Source organism: Oncorhynchus mykiss, chromosome 11 (assembly GCF_057628025.1).
Source record: "Oncorhynchus mykiss isolate SJ-2025 chromosome 11, ASM5762802v1, whole genome shotgun sequence".
Classification (NCBI taxonomy): domain Eukaryota; kingdom Metazoa; phylum Chordata; class Actinopteri; order Salmoniformes; family Salmonidae; genus Oncorhynchus; species Oncorhynchus mykiss.
In genome coordinates, this window is record NC_143032.1 from 79653314 (window position 1) to 79669183 (window position 15870).

Genomic DNA, 15870 nt, shown 5'->3' on the forward strand with positions numbered 1-15870 from the left:
TGCTGCAATTTCTGAGACTGTTAACTCTAATGAATGTATCCTCTTCAGCAGAGGTAACTCTGGGTCTTCCTTTCCTGTGTCGGTCCTCATGAGAACCAGTTAACTCTAATGAACGTATCCTCTGCAGCAGAGGTAACTCTGGGTCTTCCTTTCCTTTGGCAGTCCTCATGAGAACCAGTTAACTCTAATGAACGTATCCTCTGCAGCAGAGGTAACTCTGGGTCTTCCATTCCTGTGGTGGTCCTCATGAGAACCAGTTAACTCTAATGAACGTATCCTCTGCAGCAGAGGTAACTCTGGGTCTTCCTTTCCTGTGGCAGTCCTCATGAGAGACAGTTTCATCATAGCGATTGATGGTTTTTGCGACTGCAATTAAAGAAATTTGTCAAAGTTCTTGATATTTTCTCATTGACTGACCTTCATGTCTTAAAGTAATGATGGACTGTCATTTCTTTTTGCTTATTTGAGCTGTTCTTGCAATAATATGGTAAATGCCCAAATAGGGCCATATTCTGTATACCACCCCTACCTTGTCACAACACAACTGACTGGCTCAAATGCATTAAGAAGTTAAGAAATTCCACATATGAACTTTTAACAAGGCACACCTGTTAAAGGAAATGCATTCCAGGTGACTACCTCATGAAGCTGGTTGAGAGAATGCCGAGAGTGTGCAAAGCTGTCATCAAGGCAAAGGGTGCCTAATTTGAAGAGTCTCAAATATATTTAGATTTGTTTAACACTTCTTTGGCTACTACATGATTGCATATGTGTTATTTCACAGTCTTCACTATTATTCTACAATGCAGAAAATAGTAAAAATAAAGAAAAACTGAGTAGGTGTGTCCAAACACTTGACTGGTACTGTGTGTATATATAGAGGTCTATATATATATATATATATATAGGCGATCTTAGCTAAGTCATCAGCTCAGATGGATAGTTGTGAGAATGCTGTTTGTTAGGGTTCTCTTCCTATCTCAAACTACCTTTCTACCTCCCCCTCCCTATCTCTCCCCCCTCTCCCTCTATTTCTACCCCCCCCCTTTCTCCCTCTCTCTCTTCTTCCTCCCCCTTCCTCCTTCCCTCCCCCTCCCACTGTTCGAGGCAATTTTTGGAGCTGCTGAGTGCCAGGCTTCCTGACAACAACACAGACAGACAACAGAAATGGGGATATCAGCTTGTGACACTCAACCTCACAGAGACACAGCCAAGGCACAAGGCACTCACCCTCACAGAGACACAGCCAAGACACTCACCCTCACAGAGACACAGCCAAGGCACACACCCTCACAGAGACACAGCCAAGACACTCACAGTCACAGAGACACAGCCAAGACACTCACAGTCACAGAGACACAGCCAAGACACTCACAGTCACAGAGACACAGCCAAGACACTCACCCTCACAGAGACACAGCCAAGGCACTCACCCTCACAGAGACACAGCCAAGGCACTCACCCTCACAGAGACACAGCCAAGGCACAAGGCACTCACCCTCACAGAGACACAGCCAAGACACTCACCCTCACAGAGACACAGCCAAGGCACACACCCTCACAGAGACACAGCCAAGACACTCACAGTCACAGAGACACAGCCAAGACACTCACAGTCACATAGACACAGCCAAGACACTCACCCTCACAGAGACACAGCCAAGGCACACACCCTCACAGAGACACAGCCAAGGCACTCACCCTCACAGAGACACAGCCAAGGCACTCACCCTCACAGAGACACAGCCAAGGCTTCTCTTTCTTTTCCTCTGCCTTTGTTTTTCCACTTCTCCTTTTTGTTTTTGGGGCGAGCACCTCTGGTGACTGGTGTCTCTCTGCCTTTCAGAGAGTCTAGCCGGTCAGCTTGCCTTCGTTATATCTCTCCCTCTCTCTTCGCTTTCTTTTGCTCTTTCTTCCTCTCTTGGCCTCCTCAACCTGAATAGGGTTTTAAGAGAGAAACGTTGTTCCCAAGTCCAGTGCTCATCAGGCTGTTCTAGTGCTGTGGTTAAGTGGCTCTTTCTACTCCCCTCCCGTCCTGGTATGCCCAACAACACTAACCCTAACCCTCCCTTTCCCTCAGTAACTCTTTAACAGACACATAAACCCTCCCATCCCCACATCTCTTGCTTGCACACACTCTCGCTCTGCTTCCCCCTCTCCTCCACTCTCTCTCGCTCTGCTTCCCCCACTCCTCCACTCTCTCTGCTTCCCCCTCTCCTCCACTCTCTCTCTGCTTCCCACTCTCCTACACTCTCTCTCTGCTTCCCACTCTCCTCCACTCTCTCTCTGCTTCCCACTCTCCTCCACTCTCTCTCTGCTTCCCCCTCTCCTCCACTCTCTCTCTGCTTCCCCCTCTCCTCCACTCTCTCTCTGCTTCCCCCTCTCCTCCACTCTCTCTGCTTCCCCCTCTCCTCCACTCTCTCTGCTTCCCCCTCCTCCACTCTCTCTCTGCTTCCCCCTCTCCTCCACTCTCTCTCTGCTTCCCACTCTCCTCCACTCTCTCTCTGCTTCCCACTCTCCTCCACTCTCTCTCTGCTTCCCACTCTCCTCCACTCTCTCTCTGCTTCCCCCTCTCCTCCACTCTCTCTCTGCTTCCTCCTCTCCTCCACTCTCTCTCTGCTTCCTCCTCTCCTCCACTCTCTCTCTGCTTCCCCCTCCTCCACTCTCTCTCTGCTTCCCCCTCTCCTCCACTCTCTCTCTGCTTCCCACTCTCCTCCACTCTCTCTCTGCTTCCCACTCTCCTCCACTCTCTCTCTGCTTCCCACTCTCCTCCACTCTCTCTCTGCTTCCCCCTCTCCTCCACTCTCTCTCTGCTTCCTCCTCTCCTCCACTCTCTCGCTGCTTCCTCCTCTCCTCCACTCTCGCTGCTTCCTCCTCTCCTCCACTCTCGCTGCTTCCTCCTCTCCTCCACTCTCGCTCTGCTTCCTCCTCTCCTCCACTCTCGCTCTGCTTCCTCCTCTCCTCCACTCTCGCTCTGCTTCCTCCTCTCCTCCACTCTCTCTGCTTCCTCCTCTCCTCCACTCTCTCTGCTTCCCCTTCACTCTCTCTGCTTCCCCCTCTCCTCCACTCTCTCTGCTTCCCCCTCTCCTTCACTCTCTCTCGCTCTGCTTCCCCCTCTCCTCCACTCTCTCTCGCTCTGCTTCCCCCTCTCTCCACTCTCTCTCGCTCTGCTTCCCCCTCTCCTCCACTCTCTCTCGCTCTGCTTCCCCCTCTCCTCCACTCTCTCTCGCTCTGCTTCCCCCTCTCCTCCACTCTCTCTCGCTCTGCTTCCCCCTCTCCTCCACTCTCTCTCGCTCTGCTTCCCCCTCTCCTCCACTCTCTCTCGCTCTGCTTCCCCCTCTCCTCCACTCTCTCTCGCTCTGCTTCCCCCTCTCCTCCACTCTCTCTCGCTCTGCTTCCCCCTCTCCTCCACTCTCTCTCACTCTGCTTCCCCCTCTCCTCCACTCTCTCTCGCTCTGCTTCCCACTCTCCCTTTAGCTCACAGCCCCCCTATCTTTCTTTCTCTCCTTCTCTCTGCCCTCTCTGCTTTTCGTCTCTGTTCCTCCCAGCTGGTAGTTTCAGGCGTGTTCTCTGCTCAGTCAGCACTGAACACATATAGAGAAGGGGGGAGGGGGGCTTCTGATTGGCTGGGGGAGGGGGCTCAGCTGGAGTAGTTGAGAATCTGATTGGCTAGGTGGAGTGCAGGGGAAGCCAAAGCTCCGCCCACCTGCTCAGTCTGTTTTCAGAAGCAGAGAGAGCAGAGAACGCTCTGAAAACAACCTTTCTCTCTGTGTGTGTGTGTGTGTGTGTGTGTAACAAGTGTTTCTATGTATATGGTTGTAATGTGTGTGTATACATAAATGGGAGTGAGTATGTATGTATGTATGTATGAGTATGTAGCTTACTTGTGTGAATGTGTTCAATAGTCACGTTGTTTCTTCCACTATGTGTTGTCACTAAATAGCTCTCACCCAGTTAACATGGTGTTCACTATTACCACACACACACACACACACACACACGCTAACAGGAAGTGAAGCTCCTGTAGTTTAGCTGATAAAGTGTGTTCTCTGTGCCCAAAGATAAGCCCTCTGCTCTGCTGCAGGAGAAAACCCCCAGTGTGTGAGAGGATGGGGGATGGGGGTTATAACACTGGGGTGTATATTTACATTTTCATTCTCTTAGGCACCAGACAGTGTTTATTTACAAATAGTTAGTTAACACACACACACACACACACACACAGTTAGCTTTCCCACAACGGTGTCAATCATCAGTTACTCTAAACCAGAAGCTGTAACATGCTAGTTCATGTTCAGGAAGGTTGAAAGAAGGCATGTGTGAGAGTGTGAGAGTGTGTATGTGGATCAAATCAAATTTTATTTGTCACATGCGCTGAATACAACCGGTGTAGTAGACCTTACAGTGAAATGCTTACTTACAAACCCTTAACCAACAACGCAGTTAAAAAAAAAATACAACAAAAAAAGTAAGAAATAAGAATAACAAATAATTAAAGAGCAGCAGTAAAATAACAATAGTGAGACTATATACAGGGGGTACCGGTACAGAGTCAATGTGGAGGCTATATACAGGGGGTACCGGTACAGAGTCAATGTGGAGGCTATATACAGGGGGTACCGGTACAGAGTCAATGTGGAGGCTATATACAGGGTATTACGGTACAGAGTCAATGTGGAGGCTATATACAGGGGGTACCGGTACAGAGTCAATGTGGAGGCTATATACAGGGGGTACCGGTACAGAGTCAATGTGGAGGCTATATACAGGGGGTACCGGTACAGAGTCAATGTGGAGGCTATATACAGGGGGTACCGGTACAGAGTCAATGTGGAGGCTATATACAGGGGGTACCGGTACAGAGTCAATGTGGAGGCTATATACAGGGGGTACCGGTACAGAGTCAATGTGGAGGCTATATACAGGGGGTACCGGTACAGAGTCAATGTGGAGGCTATATACAGGGGGTACCGGTACAGAGTCAATGTGGAGGCTATATACAGGGGGTACCGGTACAGAGTCAAAGTGGAGGCTATATACAGGGGGTACCGGTACAGAGTCAATGTGGAGGCTATATACAGGGGGTACCGGTACAGAGTCAATGTGGAGGCTATATACAGGGGGTACCGGTACAGAGTCAATGTGGAGGCTATATACAGGGGGTACCGGTACAGAGTCAATGTGGAGGCTATATACAGGGGGTACCGGTACAGAGTCAATGTGGAGGCTATATACAGGGGGTACCGGTACAGAGTCAATGTGGAGGCTATATACAGGGGGTACCGGTACAGAGTCAATGTGGAGGCTATATACAGGGGGTACCGGTACAGAGTCAAAGTGGAGGCTATATACAGGGGGTACCGGTACAGAGTCAATGTGGAGGCTATATACAGGGGGTACCGGTACAGAGTCAATGTGGAGGCTATATACAGGGGGTACCGGTACAGAGTCAATGTGGAGGCTATATACAGGGGGTACCGGTACAGAGTCAATGTGGAGGCTATATACAGGGGGTACCGGTACAGAGTCAATGTGGAGGCTATATACAGGGGGTACCGGTACAGAGTCAATGTGGAGGCTATATACAGGGGGTACCGGTACAGAGTCAAAGTGGAGGCTATATACAGGGGGTACCGGTACAGAGTCAATGTGGAGGCTATATACAGGGGGTACCGGTACAGAGTCAATGTGGAGGCTATATACAGGGGGTACCGGTACAGAGTCAATGTGGAGGCTATATACAGGGGGTACCGGTACAGAGTCAATGTGGAGGCTATATACAGGGGGTACCGGTACAGAGTCAATGTGGAGGCTATATACAGGGGGTACCGGTACAGAGTCAATGTGGAGGCTATATACAGGGGGTACCGGTACAGAGTCAATGTGGAGGCTATATACAGGGGGTACCGGTACAGAGTCAAAGTGGAGGCTATATACAGGGGGTACCGGTACAGAGTCAATGTGGAGGCTATATACAGGGGGTACCGGTACAGAGTCAATGTGGAGGCTATATACAGGGGGTACCGGTACAGAGTCAATGTGGAGGCTATATACAGGGGGTACCGGTACAGAGTCAATGTGGAGGCTATATACAGGGGGTACCGGTACAGAGTCAATGTGGAGGCTATATACAGGGGGTACCGGTACAGAGTCAATGTGGAGGCTATATACAGGGGGTACCGGTACAGAGTCAATGTGGAGGCTATATACAGGGGGTACCGGTACAGAGTCAATGTGGAGGCTATATACAGGGGGTACCGGTACAGAGTCAATGTGGAGGCTATATACAGGGGGTACCGGTACAGAGTCAATGTGGAGGCTATATACAGGAGGTACCGGTACAGAGTCAATGTGGAGGCTATATACAGGAGGTACCGGTACAGAGTCAATGTGGAGGCTATATACAGGAGGTACCGGTACAGAGTCAATGTGGAGGCTATATACAGGAGGTACCGGTACAGAGTCAATGTGGAGGCTATATACAGGGGGTACCGGTACAGAGTCAATGTGGAGGCTATATACAGGAGGTACCGGTACAGAGTCAATGTGGAGGCTATATACAGGAGGTACCGGTACAGAGTCAATGTGGAGGCTATATACAGGGGGTACCGGTACAGAGTCAATGTGGAGGCTATACACAGGGGGTACCGGTACAGAGTCAATGTGGAGGCTATATACAGGGGGTACCGGTACAGAGTCAATGTGGAGGCTATATACAGGGGGTACCGGTACAGAGTCAATGTGGAGACTATATACAGGAGGTACCGGTACAGAGTCAATGTGGAGGCTATATACAGGGGGTACCGGTACAGAGTCAATGTGGAGGCTATATACAGGGGGTACCGGTACAGAGTCAATGTGGAGGCTATATACAGGGGGTACCGGTACAGAGTCAATGTGGAGGCTATATACAGGGGGTACCGGTACAGAGTCAATGTGGAGGCTATATACAGGTGGTACCGGTACAGAGTCAATGTGGAGGCTATATACAGGGGGTACCGGTACAGAGTCAATGTGGAGGCTATATACAGGAGGTACCGGTACAGAGTCAATGTGGAGGCTATATACAGGAGGTACCGGTACAGAGTCAATGTGGAGGTTATATACAGGGGGTACCGGTACAGAGTCAATGTGGAGGCTATATACAGGAGGTACCGGTACAGAGTCAATGTGGAGGCTATATACAGGAGGTACCGGTACAGAGTCAATGTGGAGGCTATATACAGGGGGTACCGGTACAGAGTCAATGTGGAGGCTATATACAGGAGGTACCGGTACAGAGTCAATGTGGAGGCTATATACAGGAGGTACCGGTACAGAGTCAATGTGGAGGCTATATACAGGGGGTACCGGTACAGAGTCAATGTGGAGGCTATACACAGGGGGTACCGGTACAGAGTCAATGTGGAGGCTATATACAGGGGGTACCGGTACAGAGTCAATGTGGAGGCTATATACAGGGGGTACCGGTACAGAGTCAATGTGGAGGCTATATACAGGGGGTACCGGTACAGAGTCAAAGTGGAGGCTATATACAGGGGGTACCGGTACAGAGTCAATGTGGAGGCTATATACAGGGGGTACCGGTACAGAGTCAATGTGGAGGCTATATACAGGGGGTACCGGTACAGAGTCAATGTGGAGGCTATATACAGGGGGTACCGGTACTGAGTCAATGTGGAGGCTATATACAGGGGGTACCGGTACAGAGTCAATGTGGAGGCTATATACAGGGGGTACCGGTACAGAGTCAATGTGGAGGCTATATACAGGAGGTACCGGTACAGAGTCAATGTGGAGGCTATATACAGGGGGTACCGGTACAGAGTCAATGTGGAGGCTATATACAGGGGGTACCGGTACAGAGTCAATGTGGTGGTTATATACAGGGGGTACCGGTACAGAGTCAATGTGGAGGCTATATACAGGGGGTACCAGTACAGAGTCAATGTGGAGACTATATACAGGGGGTACCGGTACAGAGTCAATGTGGAGACTATATACAGGGGGTACCGGTACAGAGTCAATGTGGAGGCTATATACAGGGGGTACTGGTACAGAGTCAATGTGGAGGCTATATACAGGGGGTACCAGTACAGAGTCAATGTGGAGGCTATATACAGGGGGTACCAGTACAGAGTCAATGTGGAGACTATATACAGGAGGTACCGGTACAGAGTCAATGTGGAGGCTATATACAGGGGGTACCGGTACAGAGTCAATGTGGAGGCTATATACAGGGGGTACCGGTACAGAGTCAATGTGGAGGCTATATACAGGGGGTACCGGTACAGAGTCAATGTGGAGGCTATATACAGGGGGTACCGGTACAGAGTCAATGTGGAGGCTATATACAGGGTGTACCGGTACAGAGTCAATGTGGAGGCTATATACAGGGGGTACCGGTACAGAGTCAATGTGGAGGCTTTATACAGGGGGTACCGGTACAGAGTCAATGTGGAGGCTATATACAGGGGGTACCGGTACAGAGTCAATGTGGAGGCTATATACAGGGGGTACCGGTACAGAGTCAATGTGGAGGCTATATACAGGGGGTACCGGTACAGAGTCAATGTGGAGGCTATATACAGGGGGTACCGGTACAGAGTCAATGTGGAGGCTATATACAGGGGGTACCGGTACAGAGTCAATGTGGAGGCTATATACAGGGCATTACGGTACAGAGTCAATGTGGAGGCTATTTACAGGGGGTTCTGGTACAGAGTCAATGTGGAGACTATATACAGGGGGGTACCAGTACAGAGTCAATGTGGAGGCTATATACAGGGGGTACCGGTACAGAGTCAATGTGGAGACTATATACAGGGGGTACCGGTACAGAGTCAATGTGGAGACTATATACAGGGGGTACCGGTACAGAGTCAATGTGGAGGCTTTATACAGGGGGTACCGGTACAGAGTCAATGTGGAGGCTATATACAGGGGGTACCGGTACAGAGTCAATGTGGAGGCTATATACAGGGCATTACGGTACAGAGTCAATGTGGAGGCTATATACAGGGGGTTCTGGTACAGAGTCAATGTGGAGGCTATATACAGGGGGTACCGGTACAGAGTCAATGTGGAGACTATATACAGGGGGGTACCAGTACAGAGTCAATGTGGAGGCTATATACAGGGGGTACCGGTACAGAGTCAATGTGGAGGCTATATACAGGGTGTTACGGTACAGAGTCAATGTGGAGGCTATATACAGGGGGGTACCAGTACAGAGTCAATGTGGAGGCTATATACAGGGGGTACCGGTACAGAGTCAATGTGGAGGCTATATACAGGGGGGTACCGGTACAGAGTCAATGTGGAGGCTATATACAGGGGGTACCATTACAGAGTCAAAGTGGAGGCTATATACAGGGGGTACCAGTACAGAGTCAATGTGGAGGCTATATACAGGGGGTACCAGTACAGAGTCAATGTGGAGACTATATACAGGGGGTACCGGTACAGAGTCAATGTGGAGGCTATATACAGGGGGTACCGGTACAGAGTCAATGTGGAGGCTATATACAGGGGGTACCGGTACAGAGTCAAAGTGGAGGCTATATACAGGGGGTACCGGTACAGAGTCAATGTGGAGGCTATATACAGGGGGTACCGGTACTGAGTCAATGTGGAGGCTATATACAGGGGGTACCGGTACAGAGTCAATGTGGAAGCTATATACAGGGGGTACCGGTACTGAGTCAATATGGAGGCTATATACAGGGGGTACCGGTACAGAGTCAATGTGGAGGCTATATACAGGGGGTACCAGTACAGAGTCAATGTGGAGGCTATATACAGGGGGTACCGGTACTGAGTCAATATGGAGGCTATATACAGGGGGTACCAGTACAGAGTCAATGTGGAGGCTATATACAGGGGGTACCGGTACAGAGTCAATGTGGAGGCTATATACAGGGGGTACCGGTACAGAGTCAATGTGGAGGATATATACAGGGGGTACCAGTACAGAGTCAATGTGGAGGTTATATACAGGGGGTACCGGTACAGAGTCAATGTGGAGACTATATACAGGGGGTACCGGTACAGAGTCAATGTGGAGGCTATATACAGGGGGTACCGGTACAGAGTCAATGTGGAGGCTATTTACAGGGGGTACCGGTACAGAGTCAATGTGGAGGCTATATACAGGGGGTACCGGTACTGAGTCATTGTGGAGGCTATATACAGGGGGTACCGGTACAGAGTCAATGTGGAGGTTATATACAGGGGGTACCGGTACAGAGTCAATGTGGAGACTATATACAGGGAGGTACCAGTACAGAGTCAATGTGGAGGCTATATATAGGGGGTACCAGTACAGAGTCAATGTGGAGGTTATATACAGGGGGTACCGGTACAGAGTCAATGTGGAGGTTATATACAGAGGGTACCGGTACAGAGTCAATGTGGAGACTATATACAGGGGGTACCAGTACAGAGTCAATGTGGAGGTTATATACAGGGGGTACCGGTACAGAGTCAATGTGGAGGTTATATACAGGGGGTACCGGTACAGAGTCAATGTGGAGACTATATACAGGGAGGTACCGGTACAGAGTCAATGTGGAGGCTATATACAGGGGGTACCGGTACAGAGTCAAAGTGGAGGCTATATACAGGGGGTACCGGTACAGAGTCAATGTGGAGGCTATATACAGGGGGTACCGGTACAGAGTCAATGTGGAGGTTATATACAGGGGGTACCGGTACAGAGTCAATGTGGAGGCTATATACAGGGAGGTACCGGTACAGAGTCAAAGTGGAGGCTATATACAGGGGGTACCGGTACAGAGTCAATGTGGAGGCTATATACAGGGGGTACCGGTACAGAGTCAATGTGGAGGTTATATACAGGGGGTACCGGTACAGAGTCAATGTGGAGGCTATATTTTTTTATTATTTTATTTCACCTTTATTTAACCAGGTAGGCTAGTTGAGAACACCTTTATTTAACCAGGTAGGCTAGTTGAGAACACCTTTATTTAACCAGGTAGGCTAGTTGAGAACACCTTTATTTAACCAGGTAGGCTAGTTGAGAACACCTTTATTTAACCAGGTAGGCTAGTTGAGAACACCTTTATTTAACCAGGTAGGCTAGTTGAGAACACCTTTATTTAACCAGGTAGGCCAGTTGAGAACACCTTTATTTAACCAGGTAGGCTAGTTGAGAACAAGTTCTCATTTGCAACTGCGACCTGGCCAAAACAAAGCATAGCAGTGTGAACAGACCACACAGAGTTACACATGGAGTAAACAATTAACAAGTCAATAACACAGTAGAAATAAAAGGGGAGTCTATATACATTGTGTGCAAAAGGCATGAGGAGGTAGGCGAATAATTACAATTTCGCAGATTAACACTGGAGTAATAAATGATCAGATGGTCATGTACAGGTAGAGATATTGGTGTGCAAAAGAGCATAAAAGTAAATAAATAAAAACAGTATGGGGATGAGGTAGGTAAATTGGGTGGGCTATTTACCGATAGACTATGTACAGCTGCAGCGATCGTTTAGCTGCTCAGATAGCAGATGTTTGAAGTTGGTGAGGGAGATAAAAGTCTCCAACTTCAGCGATTTTTGCAATTGGTTGGAAGCCGAGGTTGGAGTAGCCAGGAGGAAGGCATGGCCAGCCGTTGAGAAATGCTTGTTGAAGTTTGGTGCTCATGGATTAGGGGGTACCTGTATAGAGTCAATGTGCCGGTTAGTTGAGGTAATATGTACATGTAGGTAGAGTTAAAAAAGTGACTATGCAAAGATAATAACAGAGAGTAGCAGCAGCATAAAAGAGGGTGGTGGGGGTGGGGGGGGGGGGGGGGCAATGCAAATAGTCTGGGTAGCCATTTGAATAGATGTTCAGGAGTCTAATGGCTTGGCGGTAGAAGCTGTTTAGAAGCCTCTTGGACCTAGACTTGGCGCTCCGGAATCACTTGCCGTGCGGTAGCAGAGAGAACAGTCTATGACTAGGGTGGCTGGAGTCTTTGACAATTTTTAGGGCCTTCCTCTTACACCACCTGGTACAGAGGTCCTAGATGGCAGGAAGCTTGGTCCCGGTGATGTACTGGGCCGTACGCACTGCCCTCTGTAGCGCCTTGCAGTCGGAGGCTGAGCAGTTGCCATACCAGGCAGTGATGCAACCCGTCCGAATGATCTTGATGGTGCAGCTATAGAACCTTTTGAGGATCTGAGGACCCATGACCAAGTCTCCTGAGGGGAATAGGTTTTGTTGTGCCCTCTTCACGACTGTCTTGGTGTGCTTGGACCATGTTACTTTACTGGTGATGTGGATGCCAAGGAACTTGAAGCTTTCAACCTGCTCCACTACAGCCACGTTGATGAGAATGGGAGAGTGGTCGGTCCTCCTTTTCCTGTAGTCCACAGTCATCTCCTTTGACTTGATCACGTTGAGCGAGAGGTTGTTGTCCTTGCACCACACGGTCAGGTCTCTGACCTCCTATAGGCTGTCGGTGATCAGGCCTACCACTGTGTCATCAGCAAACTTAATGATGGTGTTGGAGTTGCGCCTTGCCGTGCAGTCATGAGTGAACAGGGAGTACAGGATGTGGCTGAGCATGCACCCCTGAGGGGCACCCGTGTTAGGATCAGCGTGGCGGATGTGTTGTTACCTACCCTTACCACCTGGGGGCGGCCCATCACGAAGTCCAGGATCCAGTTGCAGAGGGAGGTGTTTAGTCCCAGGATCCTTAGCTTAGTGATGAGCTTTGAGGTCACTCTGGTGTTGAACGCTGAGCTGTAGTCAATGAATAGCATTCTCACATAGGTGTTCCTTTTTTCCATGTGGGAAAGGGCAGTGTGGAGTGCAATAGAGATTGCTTCATCTGTGGATCTGTTGGGGCGGTATGCAAATTGGAGTGGGTCTAGAGTTTCTGGGATAATGGTGTTGATGTGAACCATGACCAGCCTTTCAAAGCATTTCATGGCTATAGACGTGAGAGCTACGGGTCGGTAGTCATTTAGGCAAGTTACCTTAGTGTTCTTGGGCACAGGGATTATGGTGGTCTGCTTGAAACATGTTGGTATTACAGACTCAGACAGGGAGAGGTTGAAAATGTCAGTGAAGACACTTGCCAGTTGGTCAGCGCATGCTCAGAGTACACGTCCTGGTAATCCGTCTGGCCCTGCGGCCTTGTGAAGGTTGACCTGTTTGAAGGTCTTACTAACGTCGGCTGCGGAAAGCTTGATTCCACAGTCATCCGAAACAGCTGATTCTCTCATGCATGTTTCAGTGTTACTTGCCTCGAAGCGAGCACAGAAGTTATTTAGCTCGTTTGGTAGGCTCGTGTCACTGGGCAGCTCTCGGCTGTGCTTCCCTTTGTAGTCTGTAATGTTTTGCCCTGCCACATCCGACGAGCTTCGGAGCAATGTTGACCTGTTTAAAGGTCTTACTCACATCGGCTGTGGTGAGCGTGATCACACAGTCTTCTGGAACAGCTGGTACTCTCATGCATGTTTCAGTGTTATTTGCCTCAAAGCAAGCATAGAAGTAGTTTAGCTCGTCTGGTAGGCTCGTGTCACTCGGCTGTGCTTCCCTTTGTAGTTTGTACTTGTTTGCAAGCCCTGCCATTTCCGATGAGTGTCAGAGCCGTGTAGTACGATTTGATCTTAGTCCTGTATTGACGCTTTGCCTGTTTGATGGTTTGTCGCAGGGCATAGCGGGATTTCTTTTAAGCTTCCGGGTTAGAGTCCCGCTCCTTGAAAGCGGCGGCTCTACCATTTAGCTCAGTGCAAATGTTGCCATGGCTTCTGGTTGGGGCATGTACGTACAGTCACTGTGGGGACGACGTCCTCGATACACTCATTGATAAAGCTAGTGACTGATGTGGTGTACTCCTCAATGCCATCGAAAGAATCCCAGCACATATTCCAGTCTGTGCTAGCAAAGCAGTCCTGTAGTTTAGCATCTGCTTCATCTTACCACTTTTTATATACCGAGTCACTAGTGCTTCCTCCTGCTTTAATTTTAGCTTGTAAGCAGGAATCAGGAGGATAGAACTATGGTCAGATTTGCCAAATGGAGGGCGAGGGAGAGCTTTGAACACATCTCTGTGTATGGAGTAAAGGTGGTCTAGAAATTTTTTTCCCTCTGGTTGCACATTTAACATGCTGAAATTAGGTAAAATGGATTTAAGTTTCCCTGCATTACAGTCCCCGGCCACTACGAGTGCCGACTCCATATGATCGTTTTTCTGTTTGCTTATGGTGGTATACAGCTCATTGAGTATGGTTTTAGTGCCAGCATCGGTCTGTGGTGATATGTAGACAGCTACGAAAAATACAGATGAAAACTCTAGGTGGATAGTGTGGTCTACAACTTATCATGAGATACTCTACCTCAGGCGGGCAAAACTTTGAGACTTCCTTAGATATCGTGCACCAGCTGTTGCTCATGCATAGGCCCCCGCCCCGTGTCTTTCCAGAGGCTGCTGTTCTGTGCTGCCAATGGAGTGTATAACCCGCCAGCTGTATGTTCTTAATGTCGTCGTTCGGCCACGACTCTGTGAAATATAAGATATTACAGTTTTTAATATCCCGTTACTAGGTTATAAGTGCTTTGAGTTCGTCCCATTTATTTTCCTGCGATTGAATATTAGCTAGCAGGACGGAAGACAAAGGCAGATTAGCCACTCGTCACCTGATCCTCACAAGGCACCTGGATCTTTTTTTGAAAAAACTAACAAAATAGCACGTTGGATAAGAGCCAATAAGACGGCAGCCCTCCCCTCCGGCGTCATCATGTGTGTGTGTGTGTATGTGTGTGTATGTATGTGTGTGTGTGTATGTACACTACCATTCAAAAGTTTGGGGTCACTTAGAAATGTCCCTGTTTTTGAAAGAAAGGCACATTTATTGTCCATTAAAATAACATCAGATTGATCAGAAATACAGTGTAGACATTGTTAATGTTGTAAATGACTATTGTAGTTGGAAACTGCAGATTTTTTTTATGGAATATCTACATAGGCGTACAGAGTCCCGTTATCAGCAACCATCACTCCTGTGTTCCAATGGCACATTGTGTTAGCTAATCCTAGTTTATCATTTTAAAAGGCTAATTGATCATTAGAAAACCCTTTTGCAATTATGTTAGCACAGCTGAAAACTGTTGCTCTGATTAAAAAAGCAACAGAATTGGCCTTCTTTAGACTAGTTGAGCATATGGAGCATCAGTATTTGTGGGTTCGATTACAGGCTCAAAATGGCTAGAAACAAATAACTTTGTTCTGAAACTCGTCAGTCTATTCTTGTTCTGAGAAATGAAGGCTATTCAATGCGAGAAATTGCCAAGAAACTGAAGATCTCGTAAAATGCTGTATACTACTCTCCTTCACAGAACAGCGCAAACTGGCTCTAACCAGAATAGAAAAAGAGGAGTGGGAAGCCCCAGTGCACAACTGAGCAAGAGGACAAGTATATTAGAGTGTCTAGTTTGAGAAACAGATGCCTCACAAGTCCTCAACTGGCAGCTTCGTTAAATAATATCTGCAAAACACCAGTTTCAATGTCAACAGTGTGGAGACGACTCCGGGATGCTGGCCTTCTAGTTCGTACTGTGAGACGCCTAAGACAGCGCTACAGGGAGACCAGATGGAGAGCTTATCGTCCTCGCAGTGGCAGACCACGTGTAACAACAACTGCACAGGATCGGTACATCCGAACATCACACCTGCGGGACAGGCACAGGATGGAAACAACAACTGCCCGAGTTACACCAGGAACGCACAATCCATCCATCATTGCTCAAACTGTCTGCAATAAGCTGAGAGAGGCTGGACTGAGGGTTTGTAGGCCTGTTGTAAGGCAGGTCCTCACCAGACATCACCGGCAACAACGTCGCCTATGGGCA

The 15870-nt window shown here is 48.7% G+C and overlaps 1 protein-coding gene across 3 annotated transcripts in view; it reads right to left on the bottom strand.

Moving 5' to 3' along the window:
- LOC110535124 (uncharacterized) overlaps positions 1-15870 on the bottom strand; it is a 67237-nt gene that overhangs the window by 33931 nt on the left and 17436 nt on the right. The window contains exon 2 of one of the 3 annotated variants that reach the window (XM_090191215.1): positions 1731-1935. The exons of 1 other annotated variant lie outside the window; for it this stretch is intronic. The gene's annotated coding sequence lies outside the window, so the exon portion shown is untranslated. Of the gene's footprint in view, positions 1-1730; positions 2396-15870 lie in introns of those variants that run through there. One more of the 3 variants, XM_090191214.1, reaches the window with a different exon arrangement.